This window comes from Gymnoscopelus microlampas, assembly GCF_963454915.1.
Source record: "Gymnoscopelus microlampas genome assembly, chromosome: 4".
NCBI classification, from domain to species: Eukaryota; Metazoa; Chordata; class Actinopteri; order Myctophiformes; family Myctophidae; genus Gymnoscopelus; species Gymnoscopelus microlampas.
Genome location: NC_139941.1, coordinates 5,297,522 through 5,316,939, shown reverse-complemented (window position 1 = coordinate 5,316,939; position 19,418 = coordinate 5,297,522).

Genomic DNA, 19,418 nt, shown 5'->3' with positions numbered 1-19,418 from the left:
CTAGAGCAGTGGTTTGATTGATTGACTGACTGACTGATTGAATTTTTTGTTGGGCAAAAGAATGTAAAACAATCCTTTTCATGTCAAGGATCCCCAAAATGATATGTATTTGGCCGCGGACCCCCATCTCCAGATATTTTGTTCCAGTGACCCCCAGAAGCAAAGATTTTAGTGACAAATGTTTGCTTAACAAAATATATATTCAAACATTTGCACAAATTCAAAAATAGATCTACAAGCTCAAGCTATGAGCTTGTACATCTGCTATTTTTGAACCCATCAATGAACTAACCCATCAAAGTCACACAGTATAGGTTATGTCGGACATCGTACCGTTATGACAAAACCAGAACATAATTAATTCAATTGAATTAATATTATAACAATAAAGAGCGTGGAATCAACCACGATAAATAACATGGCCTATGAACAAATAGACTAGAGCAGTGGTTCTCAAACATTTTCATGTCAAGGACCCCCAAAATGATATGTATTTGGCCGCGGACCCCCATCTCAAAATATGTTGTTCAAGTGACCCCCAGAAGCAAAGATTTTAGTGACAAATGTTTGCTTAACAAATAATATATTCAAAGATTTGCACGAATTCAAACAATATCAGATCTACAAATAGCAGATCTGCAAGCTCAAGCTATGAGCTTGTATATCTGCTATTTTTGAATAGCCAAAGTATAAAATATGGTTAAAGTGGTTAAAATTATTGTGACGTCGCTATATTAATTAAATCGTTTTGTGGAAGACCCCCTGGAACCCCTGCAAGGACACCTGGGGGTCCCCGGACCCCACTTTGAGAACCAATGGGCTACAGTTGTAAGTGGGTCTGTCAATCCCATCAAGTTCGTTCCGCAGACAACCGTGGGAGCAACGGGACATTTGGAAGAGTCAGGCCGAAAACAAGCTGCTTTCAACGGCTACATGAGTTTCACTGGTCGCCCCAGGACCCGACGTGACGGTTCTCTAAATTATTATTTTAAATAGTTTCATGATTAATTGACCACATATATTAAGTTTAGTCAACTTAATGCTATCCTAAAATATCTTACAAGTAAATTCCGTACCACAAAAAAGAAGTTTTAAAGCTTAGTAAGTAAAAAAAAAAGGTCGGAAAAACAACAGTGGTGGACGCTCGGCTTTTTCCGGGTTCACTCGACTCGACTCGGCGAAGTGCTGTCCCATTTCACAGGCAGAGTGTATGCCCTATGCGCCCTCCAGGGGGCAGTGCCCTACCCACCCTACCTAGGGTGTGCACTTGGAGGCTGCAACCCCTGAATTGAGACAGACCTCTTGTCTTTGCTTTTAGAGTGTAACAGTCTACTTTCCAATGCCCTTCTTTATGACAATAATTACATATCATCTTCTCCTCCTCATGCGTGCCATATTCAGCTTTTGCCTCTGGTGCCACCGCCATGCCTGAACTATCAGAACAGTCCATTTTGACACATGCGCCATCACCACCACCGTCATTACCAGCGTGCAGCTGGCCAAAGGAGCGCCGCTCCACATAAGGGCGCTTGTGTGTCAACACATGTTCATCTGCCAAAGCAGCCGCTTCGGCAGCAGTTTCAACTTTCCGGTCACTGATATAATTGGCAATATGTTCAGGCAAAGTATTTTTGAACTGTTCGAGGACTATAAGGTCACATAACCCATCAAAGTCCTTAACCTTCAATGCGGCACACCAGCGGGCAAAGTAACATGACAAATCGCGTGCAAACTCTAGATGAGTCTTGTTTTCAATTTTCCGCCATGTGCGAAAACGTTTGCGATAGGCTTCTGGAACAAGTTCAAAAGCTTTTAGTACTGCTGCCTTAACAACAGGATACTTTTGACTGTCATCAGGGCTCAGACATGAATAGGCCTCCTGTGCCCTGCCCGTTAACACACATTGCAGCATTAACGTGCGGGCTGACTCTGGCCATTTACGCACCTCGGCTACTCGTTCAAACATTGAGAAAAAGGTTTCAGGGTCCTTTTCACAAAATTTGGGCACTAAGCGCAAATTCCTGAAAATGTCGAAATCTTGAGCTTGAGACCCTGAGGCCGCTGACCTACCACTGGACACCCCAGCCTCCTCAGGTGTGAGTTTCCCTTCTTTTATAAGCTCAAGTTTGGTCCGCTCAATTTCTAGTCTAGACTGCTCTATTTTCAACCTCTCCACTTGTAACTCCTTCTCTGACTGCTCTATTTTCAACCTCTCCACTTGTAACTCCTTCTCTGACTTCAGCATGAGCAACTCTTTCTGTTGTTCAAATGTGAAAAACTGACTAGTGGGCAGCTTAAACTGACTAACCATTTCACCTGACTTTTCCTCACTTTCAGGAGCCTCTTTTAGAATCCCCATGTCCTTCAAGTTAGCTTTTAAATTTGACTTTACTGTCTCCTTTAACCTTTTGTCAGTGATTTCTATTTTATAGTAATCTGCTAGTCTAATCAGCTGCTCCTTAGTAAAACTATCCAAAGTCTGCTCACATGGATTATCCACAAACTCCTCTAGATCAGCCATTTTTTTTTCCTTTTCTCTTAAACTGTTCAAACAACAAAAAGAAAACAGAAAAAAACAGGTGACCTATTCCCAACACTTTTACCAAAAATGTAGGTTTTAGTTAGCTTTTAAACAAAGTAAAACAAAAGATTCCAAAATGGAACAAATGTTCCCCCTCTGTCAAATTAGGACAGGTGAGACAGGTGTGCCTACAGGAGTGGCGTTCCCCCTACCTCAGCTGCCTAACCAAATCTAAACTATTACAACTTGCCCTGGTCTTCAGTGGCCCTCCCGAGTCCCTCTTGCAAGCATCTCGGTGGTCCCACCCTGTCCCATATTTTGTGGGACAGAATCTATCAAACCATACAAGAAAGAAACAAAAGGCACAACGAGTCCCACAGGGGGAAACGCCGCTTACCTATCTGGGTGGGGAACACCACCCCTCAGGCTGTCTAAGACACACCTGTTCCACCTGCCCTAATTACCACACTAGTAGTGGTAACTAATTGACAGCACAAAACAAAATTAAATAATTGTATTTAACCAAAATAAATCAATTACTTAAATTGTTAACCAAAACAAATTGTTACTCAAACAAATTGTTAATCAAATTATTCAACCAATTGTTATTCAAACAACATTTTTACTCAAATTACCAAAACAAATGTTACTCAAACACTACCATGCACCTCCTCAGTAATGCTGTGACTTCATTTGCCAAAATAGGCTTCAAACAATACAGGAATTTACTTTACCTGTTCAGCAGAGTCACAGCCAACCCGAGTATTTTTACTTAAAAGCGGCACGAGCCCCCAATTTGTCACAACCTGGCCCGTGGGCCATGACAAATTGAGGAGGACACAATGGTAGTGCTTAAAATAACAGTGGTTTATTTACATAAAGGAACTTAAATAATACTGTACAGAAGGTATGAGGTGTGTAATTCAGTAATCAGTAGTGTCAGCAATGTATGGATGTGTGTTTGATGTAGTGTGGGGTGTTGTAAAGTGTGTGAACTGAATCATAAGGGAAAGGAACAAAAGGGTGCTGTCATCTGGAGAGGGATAGCTAGAATGGCTGGCAGCCACTCCTTTATAGGGCTCCAGGGAACACTGGCCAGGTGCTCCCAATGCACCTAATGAGGAACCCCAAGTTGGCCGACGCCTACAGGATACCTGTGAGAGATAGAGACACATAGGGGAGTACACCATACCACACACAGGCCCTGCAAGCCAGGCCAAGGGGCCGTGACAGAGGACACAAGTGGTTAATGCACAAAACCTTTCCACAGTTACTTAAAGACCTGTCCTCCACGACCAATGTTGATATTGGTTCCAGCTCGGAGCAGCTCCCCCCTTGTCATCAAGGCTGAGCCCCAGAATTTTTCTCAGGTCAAGGTCGAGGACGCCGACCTCCCCCTCCCCCCCCTCACTCCAGCGCCCATTGAAGCCAACTTCTCTGGCATGGAGGACATTGTTCGTTTGGTGGCCACCCACCAGGACAAATTGGCCGACACTGCCCTCCAGTTTGGCCTCCAGGTTCGGGTGCTCTCCGATCAGCTGGACGCTTCTAGAGCTGAAAGTACGAATGCTAGGGCTGAATGTGCCGCTGCTCGGGCGGACCTCCAAGCTTTAACACTTAGGTTTGCTGCCTTTTTTGAGTCTGCTGTGCCTGAGTGCCCCCCTCCTAATCTGCTGAATTCCGATGGGCCCCCTACCTCCAGTCATGGACTCCCCACCCAGACCCCCCACCCCCTTCCAACTCCCGGCCACCCCCATTCGTCGGGACTCCCCCACTCCATTCATGGACTCCCCACCCAAACCCCCCACCCCCTTCCAACTCCCGGCCAACCCCATTCGTCGGGACTCCCCCATTCCCCCTATGCCGCGTCTGCCGCACCTGACCTCCAGCCACCCCCTGGCGAACCCGCCACTCCTGACTCCCACCACCTCCCCTCTCCTTCCGCCTTTGACCGTCTCCCCCCCACATTCTCTGCACCTTAAGAGGTTGTCGTCGGTTTCTGCCGCTTGTGACCTTTATTTTATGTCCCTCCCTCCTCCACTGCTTGATGGTGTTGCCCGGGTCACGGCTACCATTGGCTTTCTCTCTGGTCAGGCTTCAGACTGGGGTTTTAACCTTTTTCTAAAGGATAAGCATGGCCCCCTCATCCGCTCTTACCCTGCTTTCGCGGATGAGATAACGAAGACTTTTGACGGTCTCCCCTCCTCCACTGACTCCAGTTTTGCCCTCACTGATTTGGCCCAGGCTCCTCGTGAGTCCGTTGCCGCGTTCTCCATCAGGTTCCGCACCGAGGCCCTGAACTGCTCCCACAATCCCGCCTCCCTTGCCATATTCTTCAAGCGTGGCCTGCATCAAGAGATTCAACAGCGTTTGTGGTCCAAGCCTGGCGATCTTCCTCTCGACTCCTTGATTGCTGCTGCCATTGAGTTTGATCATCGCCGTACGCAGTCCTTGACGTTTCGTTCTGGCCGCTCCTCTTCCTTTTCCTCCCCCCAACCTCTTCCCTCAACCTATGGCCACGTCGCCCCCAGTCCGGTCCGTCCAAAAAATGTTTTGTATATAATTTAAAACTTTAGAAAAATAAAACATTATGTGTGTGTGTGTGTGTGTGTGTGTGTGTGTGTGTGTGTGACAGATTGCAGTCTTGTTGATGTACTGTAATCAGTAGTTCAGTCCACCATCCCATCTACTGTACGTCACTGTCCATGCTGTTCTCCTGGGAGCCCAGCAGTACATTGCTGTGCTATGAATGCTATGGTTTCATGTTATATTCAGTATTCTTGTAGGAACCTGGGGATGCTGTGTCCTGGAATAGTAAATGATAGCATTAGCATGCACGTTTTTTGGTTTCAACTCAAATGTTGGTGACAACCCTTTATAGCTTACTAAAAGATAAGAAAGGTAAATGTTGAACTTCACATGCATGTGCACACATTGATTTGTTAAAGTAGTTGCTCAGTGTCATGGGTTCTCACCAGGGGTGAAGTTTGTCAACCGTTAAATGTTATTATCACCTGAGACTCCTGCTTAGTAATGAGCACCTCCTATAAGATTCCCTGCAGACTCTGTACACCACTATCGGGTGCAATATACCAAACCCGCACCCTAACCCTAACCGCACGCGGATGCCACATAGTCGGAGAAAAGGGATGTCGGATTATCGTATGCCTCCCCCACTATCTACCATGCCACGTTTGATTCTATCAATTGTGGGCCTGCCTTTACCATCCTCCTCTGGAGTCACCCAGGCATGAAGATTGAGAAGCACCAGGGTGGTCTTAGACCTGGACTACAGTATAACTCCTACTAAGAGAGACACTATCAGTCCACACTTTCACACGAACAACTGGTAGGCCTTGGTGGAGGTCTGTGTTCTACTCAGTGCATTCTTGTTGTGTTGTGTTGTGTTGTGTTGTGTTGTGTTGTGTTGACAGGTCTCACGTCAGTGTGTCACTATAAGCAGACAGATTAGTAAGGCCTTTCAAAGCCTCATAGTTCTGCATTCCATCTCTCCCTGGGTTAAACAGGCTGGCCAAAGGACACATAGTGGTTCTCAAACATTTTCAAGTCAAGGACTCCAAAATTGATTAGCCATTGCCTTGTGAGCTTGTAGATTGGCTATTTTCGAATAGCCAAAACATTAATATGTACTTAAGTGTTTAAACTTTGAGAACCACTGCACTAGAGAATAGTAAACACTAACTGTTAGAATTTAAATGTATAAATAATATGTTTATCATGTACACCTTGATCTTAGTATTGACAAAGATCTTCCAAAATGTAGCCTACCCTACTATACTTATAGATAGAAACCAGGGTAAAATTTTGAACTACAATTCTTACTGGCTTAATTCTTGAAGGATTCATGTGTCAGCCTGTGCCCTAAAGACATTCCCGGACGGCTGGCATAGCGGTCCGGCCACCTAGGCTGCTAATGCCTGACAGCATGTCGAGGGTTCGAATCCCGATCCCGACGTCCTTTGCTGCGTGTCACTCCCCATCTCTCTCTCCCCATTTCCTCTCATAGTCCAGGCGTTTCGGGCCATATTTTGATGGAATTGTGCACTTTACGATACAAGCATGAAATTTGGCACACAGTTAGAGCATGCCATAAGGAACATTTTTGGCTATAGGGCCATCGCAGATTTGTCCTGTGGTAACCATGGCAGCCATTTTCCAAAATGGCCTCCATCTGCTGTTATTTTACCAATAACTCAGGTGCTAGACCACCTAGGATCTTGATTCTGGTGACTAATCCTACATTTCAAGGATGAGGAATAAATACAGTGGTACTATTTAGAATTGTCTTGTGGTAACCATGGCAGCCATCTTTCAAAATGGCCACCACCTGCTGTCATTTTACCAATGACTCAGGTGCTAGACCACCTAGGATCTTGATTCTGGTGACTAATCCTACATTTTCAAGGATGAGGAAAACAGTGGTACTATTCACAACATGCTAGTAACTACCTAACTAACTACAGTACATGAGGAGGCTGATACTCGTGTCATATTACACCTAGAAGATGCTGTGAAGAAAGGGTATAGCAAGGTGACAATACGCACAGTAGACACGGATGTGCTGGTCCTGGCAGTAACGTCAGCCCAACGCCTCCACTTGACTGAACTGTGGGTTGCTTGTGGAACTGGGAAAAGTTTCCGTAACTTAGCAGCTCATGAGATGGCAAGGGCATTAGGCCCAGATCGATGCTTAGCCTTACCCATGTTCCATGCCTTTACTGGATGTGACACAGTGTCATCTTTTGGAGGCAGAGGCAAGAAGACGGCATGGGAGACCTGGAAAACCTATGGTGACGTCACACGTGCCTTCAGTTCCTTAGCTGCCATCCCAGACAAAATAGATGACTGGATGGAGCCTCTGGAGCGTTTTGTGGTATTGCTCTATGACCGCACTAGCGGCCAGGCATCAGTGAACGGGCACGGAAGCAGCTATTCACCCAGAAGGGCAGAACAATTGATGGACTCCCCCCAACACGAGCTGCACTGATTCAACATACAAAGAGGGCAGCCTACCAAGCTGGCCACTGTTGGGGACAGGCGATGGTTGCAGCCCCTGAACTCCCATCCCCAGGTGAATGGGGGTGGAAGAGGAAGGAGACAGGTGAATACAAATAATTTAATCCACTTCTTTACACTTGTAAACCTGTAATCTGACAATAAAGCTGATTCTAATTTTGACAGGAGGATGGGAAGTGCACTGGACCACACAGAAGCGAGCCTGGCCTTTCGGGAACTCCTCCGCTGTGGTTGCAAAAAGGGATGCAGTGGACAATGCAGATGTGTTAAGGCAGCACTTCAGTGTACTGCCCTTTGCTACTGTGGTGGACTGTGCAACTAACATTGTGTAGATTATCTGGCTTTATTGAATAGAATAAGAGTTGTGTCTTATAGTCCATTGAAAATAATTATGCAATACTACTACTAATAAAATAAACAGTGAAGTACTGCATTCTTGACTCTCACGTGTCAGTTTGAAAACATCTACTGTACTACATCATTACATATTTTGATGGGTTTATTATTATTTAATTAACTGAATGCCAGATATATGTAGTTAGGTAGTAGAATGTTGTAAATAGTACCGCTGTATTCCTCATCCTTGAAAATGTAGGATTAGTCACCAGAATCAAGATCCTAGGTGGCCTAGCACCTGAGTTATTGGTAAAATAACAGCAGATGGAGGCCATTTTGGAAAATGGCTGCCATGGTTACCACAGGAAAAATCTGCGATGGCTCTATAGCCAAAAATGTTCCTTATGGCATGCTCTAACTGTGTGCCAAATTTCATGCTTGTATCGTAAAGTGCACGATTCTGGCCCGAAACGCCTGGACTATCAGTGTACCGCATACTATTAAATAAAGGCAGAGAAAGCCTTTACTCCTACTCCACTACAATCTCAGACGCAAATATTGTACTTTTAGTTACTAGTTACTTTTTAGATTTTTAATATTATTACAAAACTATATATACTTCAGGCTAAAAATTGCAGATCTACAAGCTCACAATGTGTCGTATCTCAACACGTTGTGAGCTTGTAGATCTGCTATTTTCAAAAGATTTGTATACATTTTGAAAATGTGAAATGGGACATTCTGCATAATGATTACTTTTGCTTTTGGTACTTTAAGTATATTTTTATGCCAACACTTCTGTACTTTTACTCAAGTTAAGTATGAATACTTGCAACATTTCTACATTGTGGTATTGATACCTTTACTTACTACTAAATATACTGAGTACTTCTTCCACTACTGCTGGCAATCTGTTAGATTGGGAGGAAGGTGCCAAGTACTGTAGAGGAGGGGTGTTTTGGTCATGTCGAACGGTAATCTGATTTTAAATTGTCTTTGGGATGTATTGGTGCCCAAATGTGATGCTGTGTTGTACAAAACTTCTGTATTGTTGTTTAGATGACTGATATACAATGGGGAATGTATAGAAGAGCTAATTGGTTTCTAATTTGATTCATTGTCATGTGGTAGGGTCCGCTCCCTATAAAAGGGAGGCTGCAAGTGCAGTGTGTCAGTGCACTTTCGACAGGCTACTGAACAGCCAGGGGGAGAGAGCTGCTGGGGACATTCATGCAATGACACATCCTAGTGATGTACGATACCATGTATTTTCAAAACGATACAATACCGATAGGGGCTGTGTGTGATTTTCTAAATAATTGTGAAAAATCACAAGACTCATACTGGCCAAATAAATTACAAACATAATATAAAAGTATAGAAAGAAACATTAATGTTTAAAATGCTATAAAATGGAATATATAAATATCACTAAAAAAACAAATATCAAAATAAAACATGAAGTTGGACAAAGATTCTTAAATTGGCCATGACTTTATAGTAGAATTACAAATGTGCAGCAACAGCAATCTCTTGTCTTTAAATGTGCCTGGACAAAAAACACTATTAGGGTGCGGTCACACCAAACTGTGGCTGCAGTCTGATAAACTCTGCACAGTGGCATGTGTACACAGGAGTGCTCAATCACCTGCCATGAGTGAGCCTTCACCTGCGATGCAGGCCATAGGCCAAGTTGACGCCAACAATGCAGCAACGGAAGCTCTGGCCCCTCAGAGAGAACTTCTGCTCCTCCTCTGCCGGTCAAGTGGCATGGCAATATGAAGCTGTAAACCCTGTACTGTGATGATCTCTCGCCTGTCTGTTCCTCTGTGTCGATCTCTGCCTGCTTTCTGTTTTACTACTCCAGCCACTCCCATATTGCATTCCATCTCACTTCAATCCCGACTGCCCTGATCACAGTTCACCTGTGGCCACTAATCACCTTGCCTAATAAAATCAACTCAATCTGCACACTCACTGCCAAATCCTAAACATATGTCATGATGTGTTTGTCTGTGTTGGAGGGTCTGTTCTATCCGGGTGCAATACGTTAGTCCGACAGACCATTCCTCCGACAGCGCATGCCTCCGACGTTTACTATACTAACCCTATACCTAACCCGAACCCTAACCCTAACCGCACGCGGATGCCACATAGTCGGAGAAATGGGATGTCGGACTTACGTATGCCTCCCGTTCTATCCTGCCTGCCTTTCACGCGGGAGGCATGCGATAATCCGACAGACCTTTTCTCCGACTATGTGGCATCCGCGTGCGGTTAGGGTTAGGGTGCGGGTTTGGTTCGGGTTTAGTATTGAAACGTCGGAGCGCTGCGCTGACGCAAGACATTATTTGTGTAGTACAAACTTTTGGACTTGACCGGGGGCCTGTTTCACAAAGGTAGAATTAAATAATCAAAGTCTGATCAGTACAGCCTGGTTTATTCAGTTCCACAATAAATAAATCCAGGGAGAAAGCGTGGCAAATGAAATGCTTAAGTCGTCCAAACAAATATTTATACACAAGTCCATAAATATATAATTCAGTTGTAGGCTTAACCATGAGGAGTTTAAGTGAATATTGGAATTATAGCCTACTTATCTATTCTACAATCTGCTATACTGTATGTGCCATGCAATAGTGACATTACATGGAATCCATCTATCCATTTATCTATCCATCTGCAGTGCCGCGTAATGGCACGATTGCCCAATTATTCAGAATTCTGTTCTTCCATAATTATGAGAGACATAGCCTTCAGCCCAACATGGTTGTAATGTATTCTAATTTCATTTGTTAAATAATTATCTTATCAATGTCCATTGATTTGTAATTTCATTTTAAGGTCAGTTTAATAATTTAATAATGTAATAATTAGCCTACTTCTGAATGTGGTTAAATAATTATCTTATCAATGTCCATCGATTTGTAATTTCATTTTAAGGTCAGTTTAATAATTTAATAATTAGCCTACTTCTGAATGTGGTTTATCTTCTTAAAGCTATTTATTTGAGTGTATTATTCCGCTATGTATTTGTCACGTGTGAGATTCTAGGTCATACGAGTGCTGTGTATTTTTGTTGTAATTTATTATAGTTGTGTATTTTTGTTGTAATTTATTATAGTTGTGTATTTTTGTTGTAATTTATTATAGTTGTAGTTTATTATAGTTTATGTTCCTTTTAATTTAGTTAGTGGTCATCATTAATTTAGTTCATTGTGAAGGATTCTACAAAAATGAAACCTAAATGGTGTGCTTCAATGCCAAATAAGATGGACACACAAAGAGTCACAAAATGTATGCTTTACTGCATTCAAAGGTTTTTACCAAAAAAAGGAGAAAAAACACTATGCAAAATAATTATGGGCATATCGTTCCCTGACGGCCGTGCCCTCAGGGTTGTTGTCAGGATAGTGGTGTGGGATGTCGTCCAAGTTCTTGTCCTCCACCACTGTGGGAGCCCTCTCCTTCCTCATCCCAGCTACAGTATGTTGTGGAGGACAGAGCATGGGACAATGATGTCACATGCCCTGGCTGGGGTGACTCTGAGGTGGTGCAGGCACTGCAATGCCTTCAGAACCCCAAAGGTAATTTCAATTTGTGCCCTTGTCCGGGCATGAGCATAATTATAATGACGCTCTGCAGGGGTCAGGGAGTAAGGCTAACAGGGATAACCCTTGTCTCCTAGGAGCAGGCCTGGGAATTCACCTAAGAACACAAACTAATAGTAATAGTTAGGGCTGCAGAAATAGCAGGGTAAAATGTTGGAAACTATCATGATGAACAAATTGGACTACCTAGTTCCAGTCTTTGGGAAAGAGTGCAGGATCGAAAGATCCTCACGTCATGTGCCAACCCTGACCACAATGCCACAACATTGCTGATCAGGAGGTCAGCGTCACAGATTATCTGAAATGGTAAAATAAGATGTGTTAATTTAATGTAGTCTATGTAATTAATGCATATATTTTACATTAATGATGAGTCATTCTTATGTGAACATCGATGCTGTGGAACCACTTCGTATTCGCAAAATCCCCCTCATGGTCACCTGAGGACCGTTTAATCTTATGTCATATGTGAACAGTCCACAGCACCAATGACATTTGGAAAACCTGCAAAAATAAATAAAATAGTCTAATTTAACTGTTCGAAAGTTACACATAATTATTATTCTATCTTGACTTAAATTCGTGTTACCGCCAATTTGGTAGAAGTCCTCCTTTATTTATATAATTCAGTCCTCTGTGGCCAGGGAATGTGATGAATGCTGGCCGGCGCTAATGATCTAAGGGCAAGGTATACTCGGATTGCGGATTGTCCTGCACACAGTGGCTTTGCTGAGATTCTCTGCATCGCCAACTGAGTACAGGAACGAACCACTTGCAAAGAATCTCATTGCGATACACACCATTTGTGTATCGCAGGGACCCTCTCCCTCCGTCCCGATCACCTGGACCTCCAGTCTGTAGAGGCTGCCCAGTCTCAGTCCAGAAACCACCAGGACAGTACGCTCCTTTATGAGGGGGGGGGGGGGGGGAAGAGGAGATGGGATTAGAGTCCTATAGTCATTTACCACACACACACAGAGGCTTGGCTCCTTGTAGAGTTCTCAAATTATGCTCGAACTCGACCCTACCTGACCAACGTTTTCGGGCCGGGTCGAGCCTAAAATGTTTGGTAATTAGTTGGGCCGGGCCGAGCCTCGGGTTCCATGGAAAAACAAAAGTTTTATGAACAACTGAATATGTGAAGTTGCCATTTCGCAAACTATTTTTTTTTGTTATCAATTGTTTTTATTCATCTTATCACAACAGCAATACAATTATGCCAGTATACATATATGCATCATGAATGCCATTTCGCCATGTTCATTCTCTCACTCTGCTATAATTTGAGCCACTGGCGCAGCCTACTGGCAACCTCTTCTCTTTCGGGTTTTCGGGCCTAAAATTATGGTAATTGTTCGGGCCGGGCCCAGTTAGCGCCGGGGATAACTTTTGAGGCCCGTTGAGAACTCTATCTCCTTGTAGTGCGGTGAGAGATTCGGGGGCCAAGCAGTGTACAAATTTAGCATATGCCTTCCCACAAAAATCTGTATCGCTCATATAACCGATCATCAATGAAAGCAAAGGAGTCGTACCTGCCCCTAAACACCCTTTCCCTTCTCAGTGCCCTACTTAAGATCAGCGCCTCTTCATGCACGTCCAGCAAAAAAGGGCATGCCACCGTGAAGCTATAGAATAATCACACCTGCAGGCTTTGTCAAGTAGTGAAAATAGTTGATCTAATGTTGGCCTATTATCTCATTTTCAGAATAGGGATGCTAGGGTTCATGTGGTTAACATACCATCATCCACAGAAGGAGGAGACCAGTGGGGGACCCCGGTTAGCAAAGTATATAGGGGGTTTAAGATTGGTGGTCTATGTTGAAATATGGAGTTAAGAAGGAAGCACGCACATCCCCAAAAAACGTTTCAGGTGCTGGACCACAATACATACATTAGAGAAAATGAAGAGGAAGTCCACACACTGGTAGCTCCATGTAGAAAATTAGCACAATGTTTCGACCGCAAAGGGTCTTCATCAGGTCTGATACATTACATGGAAAGGCGTGTTAAATGCAGGAAGAGAAGAACGACACAATCAAAGGCAGCTGTAGTAATTAACCAGCAAACACACCCACCCAGATCTACAGGCTCAGGCTGAGTAGAGTAATGCCATGTAAAGAGCTTATAGACCCCTTAAAGGAGGAGTTCACTCAAAAAATGACTTATTTTCTATCAATTACACACCCCATGAAGCCTTGATTTCATGGATTTATTTTTGTTTTTGTGGCATTCCTAAGACAATAATTTGATGACCGTGTGTATTTCCGGTAGGAGACACAAATAATCTACTTTGTGTCTCCTACTGGATACATTAGCCGGTAGGAGACGGGAATCAAATTATTAGTTTAGGAATAAGACAAAAACAAAAAAGAATCCATGGATTCAAGGCTTCATAGGGTGTGCAATTGATAGAAAATAAGTCATTTTTTGGGTGAACTCCTCCTTTAACAGACGACGCCACACTGATAAGAACCAGTATGCGCGCGCAAGCCGGCACCAAATTAAACCCATTCTGTCATGTCTCGCTAGGATGCGCCTCACTGGCCAACACACAAGAGGAGGTTGAATGTACTGAAACCAGCGCACCCCGAAACAATATGTTGGGAATTGATTGCATGAAGCAATCACCTGTCATCATTTTTATGGTGGCACAGTGATACTTTCTCTAGACAAGAGAAAGTTGACAGAGCAACTTTTTTTTGTTTTTTAGTGCAAACAAATACAGCTCTTTTAGAGGACCAGTCTGTCAGAAGGTTTGGACTGGCGTGTAGACCTTCTAATGGAGTGGAGCTGGAGGTGGCAGATCTGGGTCGAAAATACTGAACATATTCAGCTGATCACATAATGAATGCCACTAATCCTACATCAGTGGCCATATTGTGATACTTGTATATACAGTGTTTTTTTCCCCAGCATTTTTTCCCAGCTCGTGCTTAGTTCATCCTCCTGATCAGTTAGTTGATCAGTTCCTCCCTGTTGCCTCTGGCGATGGTGCTTTCTCTGATGTTTCCAGGCTCATGATTTGATGGTTGAGTTTCTCTATCAGCCGATCCTTCATGTCCAGCTGCTCTTCAATGTCCATGTTGTGAGAGGTGAGTCTTGCGGCCTCTTCGCTCAGCCAGCCTCCATCTTTGGCTGGAAGGATTCTCTGTGACTGTGTCTTTCCAGAGAGCCATAACCCTCATCAGACTCTTCTTTAAAGAGGTCTTGGTAGTCTGTGTCGGGGATGTAAGATTTCACCTGGAAATCGACCTCAACTTCAGAGTCATCCTGGTAGTCTATTTGTTGGGTGAAGGATTGTGTGGGGATTCTCTTTGGCTGGAAGGATTCTCTGCGACTGTGTCTTTCCAGAGAGCCCTTAACCCTCATCAGACTCATCTTTAAAGAGGTCTTGGTAGTCTGTGTCGGGGGTGTAGGATTTCACGACCTTGTTGCGTTGAGTCTCTGACAGGCGCTGTGCAGACTCTCTTAAAAGTAACCCAGTGCCTAGTGGTCTCTGCTGAAGAACCACTGGCCATTGCGTGCCACTGTGGGTGTTGTTGGGCTGGATGCAGCACATTGTCCTGGAAATAAACCTGAACAAATGGTACCAATGGCATTGAGACTCTGGTCCTGTGACTGTCCGGTTTAAAATGGTGTTCTGTGGTGCCATGGACAAACTGTCATAACATAAGCACTTTGATCTCATTGGACTGTACCTGAGAGATGCAGTGGGAACTGCAGCATAGACCAAGTCCATACTGACATGACAATGTACACCACGGTCAAGCTGTTGTCCCTACACAGACAAGCACGCACACACACGCACACACAAGACAAATTTCACTTTATTTGTTTCATCATCCATCCATCCATCTATTAATTCACACCATTCCCCTTTTCCTTCCATTCTCCTCAAATGTCTAATGCCATACATGCTTTCTCACTTTATCCATTTCCCACCCACCTGATGTATTGGGAGGTATGACCCCCAGCATGTCTGTCTATTAATTCACTCATTCATCCAATCCATCATCCATCCATTTCTTCATTCATTCTCCCATCCTTCCGTTGCTCCCTCCTTCCTTACTTGATGTCAGAGATGGTTTCGGATTTGAACTCCAGGATCACGGATGCGCTGCCGAAGAAAATGAGCAGCAGCTGGGAGAGCTGGTCTCTGGACAACTCTACGTCACTGGGCAGTAGCCATTTACCCAGGATCAGTAAGAACAGCAGCATCTGATGCAGGCCCAGGATCCATGTGTTGCGGGTCCCAGGTAGCCAGGACAAGCATGCAGATAATAATGTCCTGTTTAACAGGAGAAAGAAGCACACAGAATGTTTGAGTTGTTTTCAGACTGGTAGCTCTCATTAGAATGTATTCACAGAAATCACAGATTCACAATGTACTTCATTTCCAATTATTTTCTTACTTTGTATTATCATTTCAATATTTTTTACGTTGTCTTCAATTCAGTTTTCACCAGAATACATCATTGAACCATAAATGTATCACTGTAGTTAATCACCATTATACTGCATGTTTTTCCCAAATTATTTTCCATATATTTTCACATAGCAAACATGTTCACAACATCATCACTTCAAAACATACAATAATACCCAATCAGACCTTCATTAACTGTCTTACTTTCTCAGGAATATTCACCTTTAACTTAATGCACTTTTAGCAAGTATTTATTTAAGCAATTATACTTTTCTTCTTCTTAGTAATGCAGCTTTAAGTTACTGTACTGGAAATATTAATTGACCAATTCCTGAGAGTTTAACTTATTTAACCATGTCCAAACATAATAAAAATAGCATGTCAGACTTCTTACAGAACACACAAAATGTACTAGCTCCGACGGAACCTCTCCCTCCGCTGTATAGCTCCGAGATGAGGTCCCTCGTTTCCCGGTGCCGTTTGAGCAGGACATTGTCGCACATTTTCCACTTTACATGTTTCTTACCCCTTTCTGCACATCGTATCCAAAAAGTAAAGGTTTTCTGAAACGCTCACAGATGTTTTAAGTTATACCTGGCAATAAAATCTATCCAACGAGTTGAAAAAAGTATTAAACTCGCTCCTGTCCTCAGCTGGTTACATGTTTTTAAGACATTGCGCAAGAGTTGCGCCCGTAGAGATAACATTACTGATTCCCCTACTGGTCAAATGTTGAATTGCATCTTCTAATGCAAAATATTATGGATTTTTTTTTTGTGTGTGTGTGGCTCCCTAGGCGGGCTCACTTCAGTGATGTCAGATTCAGCATCCATGTGTTCAGTTGAGGTGCTGGCTACAGGCTCTGATTCAGGGACTTCAGTGTTCTCCCGCTGAAAGGAAGGTTAGTGCTTCCTTTTCATTCCTTTCGTGCTTCCTTTTTTTAGTGCTCACTTCAGTGATGTCTGATGATTGGACTTCAGTGTTCTCCCGCTGAAAGGAAGGTTAGTGGTTAAAAAAAAAGACTTTTAGGAGTGAATCTGGTACAATCTGGTAAAGTTAACCCTTTAAGATGACAAGCAAGAAGCGTGGTCTCACTGAACTCATATACACACTGTCACAAGTACACGTAGTTACATCAACCACAATATTGTCTACCTTCTCTATCTCCAACTCACTCCGCCTCAATCTGCGACAGATCACTTCATCGTTTCCCAAAACATGGCTTTAGCCCCGCCCCCTATAAATATGAAAGGGAGTGAACGCCCACAATTCAACGTCACAGGTAGGGTGTTACGAGCGCCCCAGGGCGCTCGTAACAAACTGCTGCGTAGGACAGCACTCAGGTTTACGCCTCTCCCAGGAGTAGGCGGGGAGTAGGCTACGTGCATGCTGTTTCCCGAATGTAGTTTTAGCAGACACGTAACTCTGTGCGCTTGAGAACCTACGACGATGGTGTCTCCCGAAGCCAGTTTAGATAGCGTGTAGGGCACAACCACCTGCTACTAATGAGGGTAGAGCGTAGGTTTCGCCGAGTCCCAGCTGTGTAGGAGGCTCTAACGCAAGCTGCGTAGGCTATGCATGACCTGAAATCTACGTGCCTGCTAAGGTAGGCTACTGCGCAGCCTGTGTGGATGCACGTAAGACCCGTCGTAGGATTGATTGATTGATTGAATATTTTATTAGGCAAAAAAATGTAAAACAACACATTTACATTTAAAATACTTTGTCTAACAGGTCCGTTCATAAAAGTCTATAGTGGCATCACAGTTCGAATATCATTACACAAAGAAAATAAAAAAAACAGCAAGAGTATATATATATATATATATATATATATATATATATATATATATATATATATATATATACATATATATATATATATATATATATATATATATATATATATATATATATATATATACACACACATATACATGTGTATATATATATATATATATATATATATATATATATATATATATATACATACATACATATATACATATAATACTATGTACAACAAAAGAAGAAAAAAAAAAGAAAAGAAAAAAAAAAGGAGGTGTGATTTTCAAATATGTATTAAAAATAAAGTTTCAAAAAAGAAAATTAAAATGAATAAGTAACAAAAAACTAACAGACAGGTTTCGGTCAACTACCTCCTGTCTGAATGGCTCAATTTAAAAAAAAGGCATAAATGCAAAATTGCATATTAATTATTAAGTTAGCATTGGTGGGAAAGTTTATACAGAGAAAAGGGAAGGAATTGCGAAGGAAGTCTCAGTACCAGTTAAATGAAGTATAGGCTATATTCTAAAAAAGAGTGTGGTAATATATCTTATTAAATGTTTGCAGTAGGCCTATAGCTTAGTTGTGAGAGTAATACTTACCAACTCCGTGGATTACTCATCTTGATTGTGAATTATTAAAAGATGCACTTTCAAAGAATCTGGAACATTACTTTCACCTGAGATGCTTACTGTATGTTGTGGAATGGAGATGTGGGATTCAGCGATGCGATGTAAAGTGTCACCAAGTCATTGTGAGCCAATCAGGTCTCAGAAAGGTTTTGGAGCATTTCCAAATTGTGGGGGCCGGCCCACCAGACCCCCCTGTCAAAATGTTAAGTAGATTGACCCAGGCCAGCTGGCCAGATCATTGTAAGGGCACCAAGCACTCGGCGCGTGTGGCCTGACACACACACACACACACACACACACACACACACAGTTGGAGAAGGACATGAGAATGAGCCATTCTTTTACATAAAAACGCTAATAAACAGTTGAGAGTTGGCACTATAACTTACTGGCCTTACACTACGAGATAATCTTAATATTAACGATTTTTAAATCGGGTATCATCACACACTACAAGATAATCTTTCAAGATTCTCTTATCAGATTATCTAAACATGCACAGACTAGGCCTACACGATTTAAAAAATCGGGGGCATCTCACACTACAAGATTCTATCCAGATTATCGGGCTTGCCCGAACAGCAATAATAAACAGAAAAATATATCTAAAAAATAATTATTATTAATTATTAATAATTATAATAATTATAATTATATAAGATATTATATCAGTAGCCTATATTATTTTGATATTAAATAAAGTTGCACATTACAATCCGTACATTTTCATATGTCAATTCAGTGTTTTTCTCCGACAGCCAACATTAATTGATAAAATTAATTGGATCACTTTCAGAGCTATTTTATGGACGATACAAACATTGACAGCCAAGAAAAATCCATCAGAAGGACAGCTGGAACACAATCGTCCACTCGCCCTCGGACAAGTTGACTTATTATTAAGATATATGTGACTAAAAAGACCAAACATTGACATCTATGAGCTCACAGCACACCGTATTGCTAAACGTAACCTCAGTAAAACGGTGCCAAAACATAACCTTATTCCTAAACTGAACCTCAATAAAACTATGCCTAACCCTGAACTTATTTCAAACCTTATCCTC